This window comes from Sphaeramia orbicularis, chromosome 14 (assembly GCF_902148855.1).
Source record: "Sphaeramia orbicularis chromosome 14, fSphaOr1.1, whole genome shotgun sequence".
Lineage (NCBI taxonomy): Eukaryota > Metazoa > Chordata > Actinopteri > Kurtiformes > Apogonidae > Sphaeramia > Sphaeramia orbicularis.
The window spans coordinates 7,868,517-7,886,485 of NC_043970.1; positions in this window are offsets into that span (position 1 = coordinate 7,868,517).

Sequence of the window (17,969 nt, forward strand, 5' to 3'; positions counted from 1 at the left end):
CAGGCTCCGTGCTCCCCCTTCAAGGTTCCAGGCTCTGGGATCCAGGCTCTTGGCATGGGGTCAGTTCCAAGATCTGGTCTCCAGGTTTAAGGCTCCACTTTTCGGGCTCGAGGTCAGGTCCAGGCTACAGGCTCCATAGTCCAGGTTCGATGCTATGCGTTCCAGGCTCAAGGCTAAAGGCTAAAGGCTGAAGTCTCCAGGCTCAAGGCTCCAGCCTCAGAGTAAGTTCCATGCTCCAGGATCAAGGCTCCAAGCTCAAGGCACGGGGTCAGTTCCAGGCAAAAGTCCCCGGGCTCTAGGCTACGGGATCCAGGCTCCAGGCTTCAGGCTTCAGGCTCCAGGCTCAAGGCTCTAGGCTACAGGGTACAGGCTACAGGCTCCAGGCTCCAGACTCCAGGCTCCAGGCTCCAGGCTCGGGGTCAGTTCCAGGCTCCGGGCTCCATGCTCCGGAGTCAGGGCTCAAGAATCCAGACTCCAGGATCCATGCTCCAGGCTCCAGGCTCCTCTCTCCAGGATCCATTCTTCAAGCTCTGGGATCCAGGCTCCAGGCTCCATGCTCGGGGTCAGTTCAAGGCTCCAGGCTCCATCCTTAAGGCTCCAGGCTCAGTGTCAGTTCCAGGCTTCGGGCTCCCTCTCAAGGCTCCGGGCTCAAGGCTCTGGGCATGGGGTCAGTTCCACGTTCCGGTCTCCAGCTTTTAGGCTCCACATTTAAGGCTCAGGGTTAGTTCCAGGCTAATGGCTCAATTTTCCAGGCATGTTGCTACGCGTACCAGGCTCCAGGCTTCTGGCACCAGGCTTCTGGCTGAAGGCTCAAAGCTCAAGGCTCCAGGCTCGGGGTAAGTTCCTTACTGCGGGCTCAAGCCTCCAAGCTCACGGCTTGGGGTCAGTTCCACGCTCTAGGCTCCAGGCTCCAGGTTCCAGGCTCCATGCTCAAGTCTACATGGTTCAAGCTCTTGGCTCTGGGCTCGGGGTCAGTTCCAGGCTCAAGGCTCAAGGCTCCAGGCTCCGCTCTCCAGGCTTCGCTCTCCAGGCTCCGGGCTGCAGGCTATGGGCTCCAGGCTCCATGTTGCGGGCTTAAGGCTCCAGGCTCCGGGCAAGGGGATAGGTTCCAAGTTCAGGTCTCCCGGATTCAGGCTCCAGGCTTCTTGCTCGGGGTAAGTTCAATGCTTGGGGTTTCACGCCCAGGGCTCCAGTCTCCCGGAATGAGGTTTTTTCAAGGCTCCGGGGTCCTGGCTTTGAACTTGGGGTCTTCTTCCAGGCTCTAGGCTGCATGCTCATGGCTCCAGGCTCCAAGCTCCAGGCTCCAGGCTCAAGGCTCCAGGCTCTGGACTAAAAGCTCCATGCTCTGGGCTCGGGATCACTTCAAGGCTCCGGGCATCAGAACCCGGGTTTTGAGTTCAGGGTGTGTTCAATGCTCTTGCCTGTGGGCTCCGGACTCCAGGCTCTGGGCGTTGGGTCAGGTCCAAGTTCCGGTCTCCAGGCTTAAGGCTCCAGGCTTCGGGCTCGGGCTAAGTTCCATGCTCTGGGTTCCATGCCCTGGGCTCGAGGCTCTGGGACCGGGTCATTTCCATGCTGCGGGCTCAAGAATCCAGGCTCCGAACTCGGAGTCAGTTCCAGGCTCCGGGCTCGTGGCTCCAGGCTCACAGCTCCATACTCACGGCTCAATGCTCCGAGCTCCAGGCTCCAGGCTCCAGGCTTGGGTTAAGTTCCAGGGTTCCAGGGCTCTGTGCTCAAGGCTCTGGGATCAGGGTCAGTTTTTTGCTCCGGGCTCCAGTTTGCAGGCTCCAGGCTCCGTGCTCCAGGCTCATGGCTCAAGGCTCCAGGCTCACGGCTCCAAGCTCCAGGCTCAAGGCTCCTGGCTCCAGGCTCCAGGGTCTTGGTCAGTTGCAGACTCTGTGCTCAAGGCTACCGGCTCAAGACTCTAGGCTCAGGATCAGTTCTAGGCTCCGGCCTAAAGGATCCAGGCTCCGCACTCCAGGGTCCTTGTTCCAGGCAAAGGGCTCCGGGCTTATTGTCTGTTACATGCTCCGGGCTCCAAGCTCCAGCCTCTAGGCTCAGGGTCAGTTTCAGGCACTGTGCATCGGGCTCCAGGCTCCATGACCCAAACTTAAGGTCGAGGCTCCAGGTTCCCTGCTGGGGGTAATTTCCAGGCTCCAGGCTAAAGGCTCCAGGCTCCTTCCTAAGGGATCAAGGCTTTGGGCTCGGAGTATGTTCGTGTCTCCGGGCTCAAAGTTTTAGGCTCCTTATTTCGGGCTCAGTTCAAGGCTACAGGCTCTATGCTCCAGGTTCGTGACTACGCGTTCCAGGCTACAGGCACCTGGCTCCAGGCTCAAGTCTCTGGGCCCCAGGCTCCAGCCTCGGGGTCAGTTCCATGCTCCGGGCTCAAGACTCAAGGCTCAAGGTCAAGGCTCAAAGCTCTGGGCAAGTTCATGGCTCCAGTCACCAGTTTCTAGACTCCTGGCTCAAGGCTCCATACTTCAAGCTCTGAGCTCTAGGCTATTGGCTCCAGGGTCGGTGTCAGTTCCAGGCTCAGGGCTCCCGCTCAAGGCTCCAGGCTCCGGGCTCCAGGCTCTGGGCATGGGGTCAGTTCCAAGTTCCAGTCTCCAGCTTTTAGGCCCCACATTTAAGTCTCGGGAATAGTTCCAGGCTAATGGCTCAATTTTCCAGGCGCGTTGCTACGCGTACCAGGCTCCAGGCTACCTGCACCAGGCCTAAGGCTCAAAGCTCAGGGCTCCAGACTTGGGGTAAGTTCTTTGCTCGGGGCTAAATCCTCCAAGCTCAAGGCTTGGGGTATGTTCCGCGCTCTGGGCTCCAGGCTCCAGGCTCCATTCTCAAGTCTGCATGGTTCAAGCTCTTGGCTCCGGGCTCGGTGTCAGTTCCAGGCTCAAGGCTCCAGGCTTCGCTCTCCAGGCTCCGGGTGTCAGGCTATGGGCTCCAGGCTCCGTGTTGCCGGCTTAAGGCTCCAGGCTCCAGGTTCCAGGCTCCGGGCAAGGGGATAGATTCCAAGTTCCGGTCTCCCGGCTTCAGGCTCCAGGCTTCTGGCTCGGGGTAAGTTCAATGCTTGGGGTTTCAGGCCCAGAGCTCCAGGCTCCCGGAAGGAGGTTTTTTCCAGTCTCCAGACTCCTGGCTTTGACCTTGGGGTCTTCTTCCAGGCTCTAGGCTCCATGCTCATGTCTCCAGGCTCCAAGCTCCAGGCTCCAGGCTCCAGTCTCTGGGCTAAAAGCTCCAGGCTCTGGGCTCGGGATCAGTTCAAGGCTCCGGGCACCAGGACCCATGTTTTGAGTTCAGGGTGTGTTCAATGTTCTGGCCTGTGGGCTCCAGATTCTAGGCTCCGGGCATTGGGTCAGGTCCATGTTCCGGTCTCCAGGCTTAAGGCTCCAGGCTTCGGGCTCGGGCTAAGTTCCATGCTCGGGGTTTCATGCCTTGGGCTCCAGGCTCTGGGACGAGGTCATTTCCACGCAAGAATCCAGGCTCCGAACTCTGAGTAAGTTCCAGGCTCCGGGCTCGTGGCTCCAGGCTCACAGCTCCATGCTCACGGCTCAATGCTCCGAGCTCCAGGCTCCAGGCTCCCGGCTCAAGGCTCCAGCTTGGGGTAAGTTCCAGGGTTCCAGGGCTCTGGGCTCAAGGCTGTGGGATCAGGGTCAGTTTTTTTTTTTCCGGGCTCCAGTTTTCAGGCTCCAGGCTCCGGGCTCCAAGCTCCAAGCTCAACGCTCCAGGCTCCAGGGTCTTGGTCAGTTGCAGATTACATGCTCCAGGCTATCGGCTCAAGACTCTAGGCTCGGGATAAGTTCCAGGCTCCGGGCTAAAGGATCCAGGCTCCTCACTCCTGGCTCCTGGTTCCAGGCACAGGGCTCCAGGCTTGGTTTTTGTTCCATGCTCCGGACTCCAAGCTCCAGCCTCTAGGCTCGGGGTCAGTTTCAGGCACTGCGCATTGGGCTCCAGGCTCCAGGCTCCATGACCCAAACTTAAGGTCAAGGCTCCAGGTTCCTTGCTGGGGGTAATTTCCAGGCTCCAGGCTCCTTCCTAAGGGATCAAGGCTTTGGGCTCGGAGTATGTTCGTGGCTCTGGGCTCAAAGTTTTAGACTCCTTAATTCGGACTCAGTTCAAGGCTACAGGTTCTATGCTCCAGGCTCTATACTCCAGGCTCGTGACAACGCTACAGGCACCTGGCTCCAGGCTCAAGGCTCAAGGCTCCGGGCTCCAGGCTCCAGCCTCGGGTCAGTTCCATGCTCCCGGCTGAAAATTCAAGGCTCAAGGCTCTGGGTCAGTTCATGGCTCCAGTCACCAGGCTCTAGACTCCAGGCTCAAGGCTCCATACTTCAAGCTTTCAGCTCTAGGCTATAGGCTCCAGGGTCGGTCTCAGTTCCAGGCTCCGGGCTCCATGCTTCAGGCTCCGAGCTCAAGGCTCTGGGCTCAGTGTCAGTTCCAGGCTCCGTGCTCCCCCCTCAAGGCTTCAGGCTCCAGACTCCAGGCTCAAGGGTCTAGGCTTCTTGCTCAGGGTAAGTTCCATGCTTGGGGTTTCACGCCCAGGGCTCCAGGCTCCTGGCTTTGGGCTTTGGGTCTTCTTCCAGGCTCTTGGCTCCATGCTCATGGCTCCAGGCTCCAAGTTCCAGGCTCAAGCCTTCAGGCTCCATGCTCCAGGTTCAAAGGTCCGGGCTCAAAGCGGGTTCCATGCCCTGGCCTGTGGGCTCCAGACTCCAGGCTCCGGGCATTGGGTCAGGTCCAAGTTCCGGTCTCCAGGCTTAAGGCTTAAGGCTCCAGGCTTCGGGCTCGGGCTAAGTTCCATGCTCGGGGTTCCACGCCCTGGGCTCCCCCTTTCTTCATTAGCCACCTTAAAGCTTCCCACTGGGACTGAAAATCACATCTTCTTGCCCGGTTAAGGTTAGGGTTGAGGCCAGGGCAGGGCCGGGGTTTTGGCTCCAGGCTCGGGCTCTGTTCCAGGGTTTAGGGTAAGGGCTGAGGACTAGGCCGGGGTTGGGACTCCGGGCTCGGGCTAAGTTCCAGGGTTCATTTTAGGTCTGAGGCCAGGGTCAGGGTTAGGGCTCCGAGCTCGGGCTCAGTTACAGGCTCCAATCTCCGGGCTCTAGGCTCCGTGTTCCAGGCTCCGGGCCCCATGCTCCGGGCTCCGGGCTCCGGGCTCTGGGATCCGGGCTCCGGGCTCCGGGCTCTGGGCTCCGGGATCCGGGATCCGGGATCCGGGATCCGGGATCCGGGCTACAGGCTCCGCACTCTAGGCTCCGCGTTCCTTTCTCCGAGCTTGGGCTCAGATCCAGGTTCTAGGCTCCAGGCTCCAGAATCCCAGCTTTTGGTCTTTTCCAGGCTACGAGCTCCAGGCTAAAGGCTCCAGACTCCAGGATTGGGGTCAGTTCAAGGCTCCGGGCTCAAGGCTCCAGACCTCAAGGCTCCAGGCTTCCCGTGTCAGGGTCATTTCCATGCTCCGAGCTCAAGGCTCAAATCTCTGGGGTTGTGGTCAGTTCCAAGCTCTTGGCACCGGGCTGCAGGCTCCAGATTCAAGACTCCATGCTCCACTTTCCGGGCGCCGGGCTCCAGGCTCCATGCTCTAAGCTCCGGGATCCTGGCTCCGGGCTCCGGGCTCCGGTCTCTGGGCTCCGGGCTCCAGGCTTCAGGCTCTTGGCTGAAGGTTAGTTTTAGGCTCCGGGCTCAAGGTTTCAGTCTCAGGTTCAGTTCCATGCTTCATACTCCATGCTCCGTGCTAAAGGCTCGGGGTCACTGGCAGGCTCTGGGGTCCAGCCTCCTACATCAAGGCTCCGCACTCAAGCCTCCAGGCTCAAGGCACGGGGTCATTTCTAGGCTCCGGTCTCCAAGGTCCGGACGTGTGGTAAGTTTCAGGCTCCGTGCTCCCCCCTCAAGGCTCCAGGCTCAAGGCTCCAGGCACAAGGCTCTAGGCTCTCGGCTCCAGGCTCAAGGCTCAAGGCTCTGGGCTTTAGGCTCCTGGCTCCAGGCTCCGGGCATTGGGTAGGTTCAAAGTTCTGGGATTCAGGTTTCAGGTTTCAGGCTTCAGGCTTCAGGCTTCAGGTTTGGGGTAAGTTCCAGGTTCCGGGTTCCACGCCTTGGGCTCAAGACTCTGGGCACGGGGTTATTTCCAGTCTCAGGGCTCCTGACTTTGGGCTTTTGGTCTTCTTCCAGGCTCCAGGCTCAATGCTCCCGGCTCAAAGGTCATGGCTCCAGGTTCGGGATCAGTTCCAGGCTCTGGGTTCCAGGCCCCAGGTTCCGGGGTCAGGGTAAGTTTCCAAGCTCGAAGCTCCGGGCTCAAGGCTCCGCAATCAAGGATCCAGGCTCTGGGAAAAGGGTCAGCTCCAGGCTCCGGGCTCCAGGCTCAAGGCTCCATTCTCGGGTTCAGTTCCAGTCTCGAGGTTCCTGCTCCAGGGTCAAGGCGCCAGGCTGTTGGCTGAGGGTCTTTTTCCAGGCTCCGGACTCCAGGTTACAGGGTACAAGGCTCCAAGCTCCAGGCTTGCGCTCCAAGCTAAGGGCTCGTGATAAGTTCCAGGCTCCGGCCTCCAGGCTCCAGGATTTGGGTTCGGGATATGTTCAAGTTTCCTTACTCCAGGCTCCGTGATCCAGGCTTGGGGCTTGGTGTCTTCTTCAATGCTCCAGGCTCCAGGCTCCTGGCTCCAGGCTCGTGATCAGTTCGATTCTCTGGGCTCTAGGCACTAGGGTCCAGGTTCGGCGTCAGTTCCAGACTCTGGGCTCAAGCTTCCAGGTTCAAGGTTCCAGGTTCCAGGTTCCAGGTTCCAGGCTCCATGCGCATTTATCCAGTATCCGGGCTCCGTTTCGGGGTCAGTTCCATGCTCCAGTCTCCAGGATCCAGTCTCCGGTTCAGTTCAAGGCTCCAGGCTCCAGGCTCCAGGCTCCAAGTTCCAGACTCCAGGCTCCAGGCTCAAGTCTGCAGGGTAAAGGCTCCAGGCTCTGGGCATGGAGTCAGTTCCAAGTTCTTGTCTCCCAGCTGTCAGGCGCCAGGCTTCTGGCTCGGGGTAGGTTCCATGCTTGGGGTTCCACACCCGGGGCCCCAGGCTCCAGGCACTGGGTATTTTCCAGGCTCCGGGCTCCAGGCTTTGGGCTCGGGGCCTTCGTCCAGGTTCTAGGCTCAAGGCTCAAGGTTCAAGGCTCTCGGCTCAGGGCTCAAAGCTCCAGACTCACTAGCTCCAGGCTCTGGGCTCAAGATCAGTTGAAGACTCCGGTCTCCAGGACCCAGGTTTCGGATTGGGGTGTATTCCATGCGCATGTCTTTGGGCTCCAGGCTTCGGGCTCTGGGTATGTTCCATGCTCGTGGATCCACGCCCCTGGCTCCAGGCTCTGAGAAAGGGGTCATTTCCACACTTCGGGCTCCAGAATCCAGGTTCAAGGCTCCGCACTCGGGGTCAGTTAAAAGCTCCGCACTCGGGGTCAGTTCAGGGCTCCGGACTCAAGGCTCAAGGCTCCAGGCTCACGGCTCCATGCTCACAGCTAAATGCTCTGAGCTCCAGGCTCCAGGCTCCAGGGTCTGGGTCAGTTCCAGTCTCCGGCTACAGGGTCCTGGCTCAAGGTTTTGTGATCGGGGTCAGTTTTTGGCTCTGGGCTCAAGGCTCAAGCACAGGGTCATTTCCAGGCTCCAGGCTCAAGACTCCAGGCTCAAGGCTCTTGACTCGGGGTCAGTTCAAGGCTTTGGGCTCCCGGATCCAGGCTCACGGCTCCATGCTCCGGGCCCCAGGCTCCGGGCCCAAGGCTCCAAGCTCCAGGTTCTGTGCTCGGGGTCAGTTCCAGGCTCCTCGCTCCATGTTCAGGGCTTCGGGGTCATTTCTTGGCTCCGGGCTCCAAGGTCCGGACTTTAGGTAAGTTCCAAAGCTCTATGCTCCAGGCTCCAAGCTCACGGCTTCATGCTACAGGCTCCAGGCTTGGGGTAAGTTCCAGGGTTCGGGTTCAAGGCTCAGGGATCAAGACTCAATGTTCATGGTCAGTTCAAGGCTCCGGGTTCTTTTCTCCGGGCTCGGGGTCACTTCGAGCATCATGGTTCCGGGCTCCAGTCTTTAAGGTCTGGGCTCTAGATTCCACGCACTAGGCTAAAGGCTCAAGGCTCCAGAATCCAGGCTCATTGCTACATGCTCCAGGCTCAAGGCGTCAGGCTCCTGGTGCCACTCTCCAGGCTCCATGCTTCCAGCTCTGAGATCCAGGCTAAAGGCTCCATGCTCGGGGTCAGTTCCGGGCTCCAGGCTCCATGCTTCAGGCTCCGGGCTCAAGGCTCCGGCCTCAGTTTTAGTTCCAGGCTCAGGGCTCCCCGTTCAATGCTCCAGGCTCTGGGCTCAAAGCTCTGGGCATGGGGTCAGTTCCAAGTTCCGGTCTACAGGTTTTAGGCTCCACATTTCGGGCACGGAGTATGTTCAAGGCTAATGGCTCCATAGTCCAGGTTTCCTTGCTACGTGTTCCAGGCTCAAGGCTTACAGCACCAGGCTCCAGGCCTAAGGCTAAAAGCTCAAGGCTCCAGGCTCAGGTTTAGTTCCATGCTCTAGGGTAAAGGCTCCAAGCTCAAGGCTTGGGGTCAGTTCCATGCTCTTGGCTCCAGGCTCCATTCTCAAGGCTGCATGGTTCATGCTCTTGGCTCCAGGCTCCAGGCGCCAGGCGCCAGGCTCCAGGCTCGTGGTCAGTTCCAGGCTCAGGGCTCAAGGCTCCAGTCTCCAGGCTCTGCTCTCCAGGCTTCGCTCTCCGGAAGGTGTAGGCCTACAGGCTCACGGCTTAAGGCTCCCGTCTTAAGGCGCCATGCTAGAGGGTCTAGGTCAGTTGCAGGCTCCGTGCTCAAGGCTAGTGGTAGAAAACTCCTGGCTAGGAATCAGTTTCAGGCAATGGGCTAAAGGATCCAGGCTCCGCACACCAGGTTCCTGGTTCCAGGCACAGGGCATCCGGGCTTAGGGTCAGTTCCACGCTCCGGGCTCCAGGCGAAAGCCTCTTGGCTCGGGGTCAGTTTAAGGCACCACGCATCGGGCTGCAGAATCCAGGCTCTTTGCCCCAAACACCGGTCAAGGCTCAAGGTTCCTTGCTCAGGGTAATTTTCAGGCTGTGGGCTCTGGAACACCAGGCTCAAGGCTCAAAGCTCCAGGCTCCAGGCTCAGTTCCAGGCTTTGGGCTCCAGGTTCCGGGCTCAAGGCTCTAGGCTCCATGCTCCATGCTCCATTCTCCTGCTCAATTGCTCCGGGCTTGGGGTCAGTTAAGGGCTCCAGGCTCCAAGCTCCAGGCTCCAGGCTCAGTTCCAGGCTTTGGGCTCCAGGTTCCCGGGCTCAAGGCTCTAGGCTCCATCTCCTTCTCCATGCTCAAGGCTCCGGGCTCTGGGTCAGTTAAGGGCTCCAGGCTCCAAGCTCCAGGCTCCGGGACTCCAGGCTCCGGGCTAAAGGTTCTGGGCTCCAGGCTTCGGGCCTCCGAGTTCCGGGCTCCGGGCTCCGGGCTCCGGGGTCTAGGCTCCGCGCTTCATTCTCCGATTTCATGAATCCGAGCAAGGGTTTAAGTTCCAGGCTCCGGGCTCAGGTCTCAAGCCTCCAGTCCTCAATGCTTCAGATTCGGGCTCCCTGCTCAAGGCTCATGGCTCTGCGCACAAGGCTCCGGGCGTCGGGCTTTTGGCTTTAGGGCAGTTCCCATTCTCGGGTAACCTGGCTTCAGCTCCAGGCTCCAAGGCTCCAGGCTCCAGGCTCCGGCTCCAGGCTCCCGGCTTCAGACTCTTGGTCAGTTCCAGGTTCCGGGCTCAGCTACGAGCTCCAGGCTCAGGGTTCCAGGCACCAGGCTCAAGGTTCAAGACACCACGCTCTAGGATCCAGGATCGGGATCAGTTCAAGGCTCTGGGCTCAGGCTGTGGGATCAGGGTACAGTTTTTATCTCCGGGCTCCAGTTTTTAAGGCTCCAGGCTCCAGGCTCAAGGCTCCAGGCTCCGCTCCAGGCTCAGGTCCAGCTCCAGGCTCCAGGGTCTTTGTCATTTGCTGACTCTGTTCTAAAGCTACCGGCTCCAGACTCCTGGCTTGGGATCAGTGTCAGGCTCCGGGCTAACGGATCCAGGCTCCGCGGCTCCAGCCTCTGGTTCCAGGCACAGGGCTCCAGGCTTGGGATCAGTTCCATGCTCCAGGCTCCAGGCATCAGGCTTTTGGGCAGTTCCATTCTCTGGGTACCAGGCCTCAGGCTCCAGGCTTCAAGCTCTGGTTCAGTTCCAGGCTCCAGGCTCAGGGCTCTAGGCTCTAGGCTACAGACTCCAGGTTCCGGTCACCAGGCACCAGGCTCCACGCTCCACGCTCCAGGTCCAAGACACCGCGCTCCAGAATCTGGGATGGGGTCAGTTCAAGGCTCTGGGCTCAAGGCTCTGGAATCAGGGCCAGTTTGTGGGCTCCACACTCCAGTTTGCAGGCTCCAGGCTCCAGGCTCTGCGTTCCTTCCCCCGGGATCCAGGCTTTGGGCTCGGAGTATGTTCGTGGCTCCGGGCTCCAGGTTTTTTGCTCCATATTTCAGGAACTGTTCAAGGCTACAGGTTCTATGGTCCAAGTTCGTGACTATGCGTTCAAGGCTAATGGCACCTTGCTCGAGACTAAGGCTCTGGTGTCCAGGCTCCAGCCTTCGGGGTCAGTTCCATGCTCTTGGCTTGACTCTGGGCTCAAGCTCAGGGTCAGTTCATTGCTCCAGTCACCAGGCTGTAGACTCCAGGCTCAAGGCTCCGTGCTTCATACTCTGAGCTCCAGACTGTAGGCTCCAGGTTCGGGGTCAGTTCCACGCTCTGGGCTCCATGCTTCAGGCTCTGGGCTCAAAGCTCTGGGCTCAGTGTCAGTTCCAGGCTCCGTGCTCCCCCCTCAAGGCTCCAAGCTCCGGGCTCCGGGCTCCAGGCTCCAGGCTAATGGCTACATGCTCCAGGCTGAAGGCGCCAGGCTCCAGGGTCTTGGTCAGTTGCAGATTTAATTCTCCAGGCTACCGGCTCCAGATTCCACGCTCCGGATCAGTTTCAGGCTCTGGGCTAAAGGATTCAGGCTCTGCGCTCCAGGCTCCTTGTTCCAGGCACAGGGCTCCGGGCTTGGGGTCAGTTCCATGTTCCGGGCTCAAGGCTCAAGCCTCTAGGCTCGGGGTCAGTTTGAGGCACCACACATCGGGCTCCAGGCTCCATGCCCCCAAACACCAGGTCAAGGCTCCAGGTTCCTTGCTCAGGGTAATTTCCAGGCTGTGGGCTCTGGGTTCCAGGCTCCAGGCTCCAGGCTCCAGCCTCTAGGCTCCAAGGCTAAGTGTCAGTTCCAGGCTTTGGGCTCAAGGTTCCGCGCTCCATTGTCCAGTTTTCAAGAATCCAGGCTAGGGTTAAGTTCTGGCTCCCGGCTAAGGGCTCAAGTCTCCAGTCTCCAGGCTTCAGATTCCAGGATCCCTGCTCAAGGCTCATGGCTCCGCGCTAAAGGCTCCGCGCTTAAGGCTCCGGGCTTAGGGCGTCGGGCTTATGGGAAGTTCCATTCTCCGGGTACCAAGGCTTCAGGCTCTGGGTCAGTTTCCAGGCTCCAGGCTCAAGGCTCCGGACTCCAGACTCCAGGTTTCGGGCACCAGGCTCCGGTTCATTACACCATGCTCCCGGATACGGGATCGAAGTCAGTTAGAGGCTCTGGGGTCAAGGCTCATGGATCAGGGTCAGTTTGTGGCTCCGGGCTCCAGTTTGCAGGCTCCAGGCTCTGCGATCCTTCCTCCGGGCTCAAGGTCTAAGGCTCCATATTTTGGGCACAGTTCCAGGCTACAGGTTCTATGCTCCAAGTTCATGACAATGCGTTCCAGGCAAATGGAACCTGGCTCCAGGCTAAAGGCTCTGGTATCAGATTCCATCCTCGGGGTCAGTTCCATGCTCCGGCCTAAATACTCTGGGCTCAAGGCTCAGGGGCTCAGTTCATGGCTCCAGTCACCAGGCTCTAGACTCAGGCTCAAGGCTCCTTGCTTCATGATCTGGGCTCCAGGCTTTAGGTTCCAGGGTCGGAGTCAGTTCCAGCCTCTGGGCTCCATGCTTCTGGCTCTGGGCTCAAAGCTCTCATAGGTCAGTGTCAGTTCAAGGCTCCGTGCTCCCCCTCAAGACTCATGGCTCCGTGCCACGCTCTTGGCATGGGGTCAGTTCCCAAGATCTGGTCTCAAAGTTTAATGCTCCACCTTTCGGTCTCGAGGTAAGTTCCAGGCTTCAGGCTCCACAGACCAGATTTATTTCTACGCGTTCCAGGCTAAAGGCTCCAAGCACCAGGCTCCAGGCTGGAGGCTCCAAGCTCAGGGCTCCAGATTCAGGGTAAGTGGAATTCTCGAGTTACAGGCTCCAGGTTCAGGGTCAGTTCCAGTCTCCGGGCTACGGGCTACACGGTACAGGGTCATTCCAGGCTCCTGGCTCAAGATTCCAGGCTCAAGCTCTGGACTCGGGGTCAGTCAAGGCTTGGGCTCCCGGCTCCAGGCTCACTGCTCCATTCTCTGGACTCCATGCTTCAAGTTCTTTCCTCGGGGTCAGTTCCAGGCTCGCGCTCGCGCTCAATGTCAGGACTACGGGTCAGGGTCATTTCTTGGCTCATGGCTCCAAGGTCCGGATTAAAGGTCAGTTCCAGGCTCTATGCTCCAGGCTCCAAGCTCACGGCTCCATGCTACGGGCTCCAGGCTTGGGGAAAGTTCAGGTGTTCGAGCTCCAGGTTAAGGGATCGAGGCTAAATGTTCATGGTTAGTTCAAGACTCCGGGTTCTTATCTCCGGGCTCGGGGTCACTTCGAGTATCTGGTTACGGGCTACATTCTTTAAGGTCTGGGCTATAGATTCCACGCACAAGGCTCCAGGCCTCCAGGCTCAAGGCTCCAGGCTCCAGGCTCAAGCCTCCACGTTCCAGGCTCCAGGCTTTAGGCTCCAGGCTCCAGGTCTCAGGCTCCAGGCTCAAGGGTCTTGGTAAGTTGCAGACTCTGTGTCTCCAGGTCTACTTGCTCCAGACTCTAGGCTCGGGATCAGGTCAAGGCTCCTGGCAAAAGGATCAGGCTCCACGCTCCAGGCTTTGGTTCCAGTATCAGGGCTCCGGGCTTTGTGTCAGTTCCATGCTCTGGGCACCAAGCTCCAGCTCTAGGCTCAGTTGCAGGTACTGCGCATCCGGCTCCAGGCTCCAGCTCCATGACCCTAACTCAAGGTCCAGGATCCAGGTTCCTTGCTGAGGGTCATTTCCAGGCTCCAGGCTCCTTCCTAAGGGATCAAGGCTTTGGCTAGTGTGTTTGTGGCTCCGGGCTCCAGGTTTTAGGCTCATATTTCGGGCTCAGTTCCAGGCTAAAGGCTCTATGCTACAGGCTTGTGACTACGGATTCCAGGCACCAGGCACCTGGCTCCAGGCTCAAGGCTCCGGGCTCAAGGTTCCAGCCTCGGGGTCAGTTCCATACTCCGGGCTCCAGACTCCAGGCTCAAGGCTACATGCTTCAAGCTCTTTGCTCCAGGCTATAGGCCAGGGTCAGTTTAAGTTCCAGGCTCCAGGCTCCATTCTTCAGGCTCTGGGCTCAAGGCTTCGGGCTCATTTTCAATTCCAGGCTCCGTGGTCCCCCTCACGGCTCCGGGCTCTGGGCTCCAGGCTCTTGGCATGGGGTCAGTTCCAAGTTCCGGTCTCCAGGTTTTTGGCTCCACTTTCCAGGCTTGGGGTACATTCCAGGCTAAACGCTCCATAGTCCAAGTTCGATTCTATGTGTTCCAGGAACAACACTCCCAACACAAGGCTCCAGGTTAAAGGCTCCAAGCTCAAGGCTCCAGTCTCGGGGTAAGTTCCATGCTCCGGGCTCCATGCTCCGGGGTCAGGGCTGCAGACTTATTCCAGGCTCCAGGTTCTAGGCTCCAGGCTCCAGGCTCCAGGCTCCAGGCTCCAGGCTCCAGGCTCAACGCTCCAGGTTCCAGGTTCCAGGCTCAAAGCTCAGGCTCCAGGGTCGGGGTCAGTTCCAGCGTACGCGCTCCAGGGTCCAGGCTCAAGGTTCTTTGCTCGGGGTCAGTTCCAGGCTCCAGGCACCAGGCACGGGCTCTAAGCTCAACGCTAAAAGCTCCGAACTCCAGGCTTCAGGCACGGGGTCATTTCCAGCCTCCGGACTCCAGGCTCAAATCTCGTGCTAACGGCTCTAGGCTCATGGCTCATGCTTCGGTCTCCATGCTTGGGGTCAGTTCCAGGTTCTTTGCTCATGGTCAGCTCCAACATGCGGGTTAAGGCTCAAGGTAAGGGGTCAGTTAAGGATCTGGACTCAAAGCTCCAGTCCTAAAGCCTTGGCTCTAAGCTCTGCGCTAAAGGCTCCGCCCTCTAGACTCAAGGCTCCATGTTATTTGTAAGTTGCTGGCTCCATTCTCCAGGTTACCAGCTCAAGACTCCGGGTTCGGGTTCAGTTCCAGGCTCGGGACTCCTGGCTCTGGCCTCCGGTCTCTGGCGTCCGGGCTCCGGGCTCCGGGTCCGGGCTCCGGGCTCCGGGCTCCAGGCTCTTATCTCCGGGCTCCGGCCTCCGGTCTCCATGTTTGGGGTCATTTCCAGACTTACGGTCTATATGCTTTGGTCTCGTGTTCAGTTCCAGGCTCAAGGCTCCGGACTCCTAGAGCTTTTTAAAAGTTACAGGCTCACCACAATGCTCAGACCTCTCGGGTTCCCTTGTTTTCTGAGTAGAAGAGGAAAAAAATTCATTTTGAGCGTTTCAGATGATGAAAAGCTGTTTTGGTCACTTTAAGACAAGAATGTTTTTTTCTCAAGGAAAACTTTATGAACTAAGACTCGAACAAAAAGGCCATAAAACACATATTTCTGACTTGTTTTAGTGTTTTCAGGTTTTTCTGACTCTATAGGTAAAAATGTCTTTTTGAGCATTTTACACGATAAGAAGCTGTTTGGTCACTTAGAGACAAAGATGTTTTTTTTCAAGAAGAACTTCATGATTTGAGAAGACTTTTAAGAAACAGCCATTAAACACTATTTCTGACTTGCTTTTAGTGTTTCATTCTTTTCTGAGTAGACGAGGAAAAAATGTGATTTCTGAGCGTTTCAGACGAAAAGAAGCTTTTGGTCACGTTGAGACAAGGATGATTTTTATCTCAAGCAAAACTTCATGAACTGACATGACTTAACCAAAATGCCATTAAACACTTTTCTTACTTGTTTTCTGTGTTTTCATGCTTTTCTGAGTAGAAGAGGTTAAAATTTAAATTTTGAGCGTTTCAGACGATAAGAAGCAGTTTTGGTCACTTTGAGAGAAAAGATGTTTCCTCAAGAAGAACTTCATGATTTGAGAAGACTTTGACCAAACAGCCATTAAAACACTTTTTTCTGACTTGTTTTTCGTGTTTTCATGCTTTTCTGAGTAGAAGAGGGGGAAAAAAAATGTCATTTTTGAGCGTTTCAGACGATAAGAAGCAGTTTTGTTTTGTTTTTTTAACTTTGAGACAAGGATGTTTTTTTTCTAAATCAAACCGTCATGAACTGATAAGACTCGAAAAAAACAGCCATAAACCACATATTTCTGACTTTTTTTTCGATTTTCTACCCATCTGAGTAGAACAGGAAGAAATGTCATTTTGAGCGTTTCAGACGAAAAGAAGCTGTTTTGGTCACGTTGAGACAAGGATTCTTTTTTTCTCAAGCAAAACTTCATGAACTGATTAGACTTGTACAAAAAAGACTGTTTTAGTGTGTCCATGCTTTTCTGAGTAGAAGAGGCGGAAATTTCATTTTTTAGCGTTTCAGACGAAAAGAAGCTGTTTTGGTCACGTTGAGACAAGGATTTTTTTTTCCCAAGAAAAACTTCATGAACTGACAAGACATTGACCAAACAGCCATTAAACACTTTTTTTTATATTTTTTTACTTGTTTTTTGTGTTTTCATTCTTTTCTGAGTAGAAGAGGCAAAAATGTAATTTTTAGCGTTTCACGCGATAAGAAGCTTTTTTGTACGGAGCCCGGGAGGGGACATGCAAAAAAATAAAAATTATTGCGTTATAACGCAAAAGTATTGCGTTATAACGCAAAAACTATTGCGTTATAACGCAAAAACTATTGCGATATAACGCAAAACTATTGCGTTATAACGCAATACTTTTGCGTTATAACGCAATCATATATGCTCTCTCTTGATTGAGGTCCGCACATAATACATTGTAATCCAGTTCGGGTCCGACCGTGCCAGGTCTGACACGCCCCCCTGTCCTGTGTAGTATGACCATGACTCTTTCATTATTAGTCCGATCGGAAAAATTCCAACGGTTTTGAATTAAATTCCTATTTGCCCAGCTTCACGTCTGTGTGCAGCTTCATGGATACAGATGTATGTGCGCCAAGTGTGAATGATCTGCGCATGAGAAGGAGGATGTGCGCATTGTATTAAAATCCTTTATACTCTGAGCCTCAGATGGTCCACCTGGACTGGTTTTCTTATTTTGATCATAAAAAGGTCGGAAAAAATGCTTTGAGTCGTTTTGTCAGTTTTTGCAGACCACTTCGAACGTTCAATATTGCAATCACTATTTGTTTTAATACTGTAATAACAATTTAAAATGACAAAAAACACAAAAAACGGAATTAGTTTTTTTTTTTTTTTTTTTTTTAGTTTTAGAGCAGAAAAACACTGAAATAGACATGGATACAATATTTGAAAGTTAAATATGAACTTTAAAAGTATAAAAACTGTTTAAAACAAGCTGTGTGAGTATTTGCCTTTATTGTGCAAAAACAGGGTAAAAATCCAAACTCTACAGGTGTGTCCCCCCCCCACACAACACACACACACACACACACACACACACACACACACACACACACACAGGGCATTTGTCCGTTCTGTGTCTGCAGAGTTCCTTCATGTTCGTGGTTCTGCAGAAACAGTTGTGTCAGTTCACAGCTCTGATCCAGGCAGTGCTCCTATGGCACAGTCTGCACATGGAAAATAGTCTGTTGAAACAAAGTCGTCCTCCTGTGGATGTGTTGAATGTCTGTGGTATTTGGACTGATCATCATCAGGCTCTTCCTCCGTCCTTCATCTGTGTGTGGACTGTCTTCAGTCTCTGCTCTCATCACCAGAGCCTTTGCGCATCACCGTGACTTCTCTCTCTTCATCCTTGAATGTAACTACCGGTGGACACATGGAAAAATAACACACATAGAACAATGTATTAGACAAACAAACAAGGTCAAATTGTACTATTGAAGAAAAAAAGTCACCGAACATCAGCGTATGCGCTCTTATTTTGGAGAGCGTCATGCGCACTTTTACGCACAGAAAGTCCAACATACTCCAAACTAACATACTCTACACGGTTCGTACTTTATTCTATAAAACCACGATGCAGTATAAGCGTCAGTTTACACATACTAAAGTGAAACAAGTAAAAACTCCATAGAAAAAACAGACAGTGCTTCAGTCATGTAGAAAATCCACTAAATGGAACTGGGTGAACTTTACCTTTCTTCTTCAGATGTTGCTCCATCAGTCGCTCCTTCGGTCACAAATCCATCCGTAAACCTCCAGGGGGGTCATGGGACTTGGGATATCCGTCTTGCCTACATTTTCCAAAACTAGATCTAATCCGTTATCCACTCCGTTATGCGCTCCGGTTCTTCGCTCCATGAATCCGCTGCTGTGTGCGTCCCCAGTCACCGAATGGCTTATTTTGCGTCTTCTAGGACAGGTGCCCGTGAAATTTTCGCGCTGACCCGAGAATGTCCATTAAGCACAGAGTCTCAGGTTTCAGAAACCGTTGGAATTTTTCTGATCGGACAAATAATGACAGAGTTACGGTCATCTGAACTACACATGCATAGGGCACAGGACTGCAGGTACAGGTGTGTCTGACCTGACCGACCTGTCCGATCCCGAATGCAGATCCCAATGCAAAAACTATTGCGTTATAACGCAATACTTTTGCGTTTAAACGCAATACTTTGCATTATAACGCAAAAACTATTGCATTATAACGCAATACTTTGAAACTATTGCGTTATAACGCAATAAATTTTTTTCTCTTCATGTCCCTTCC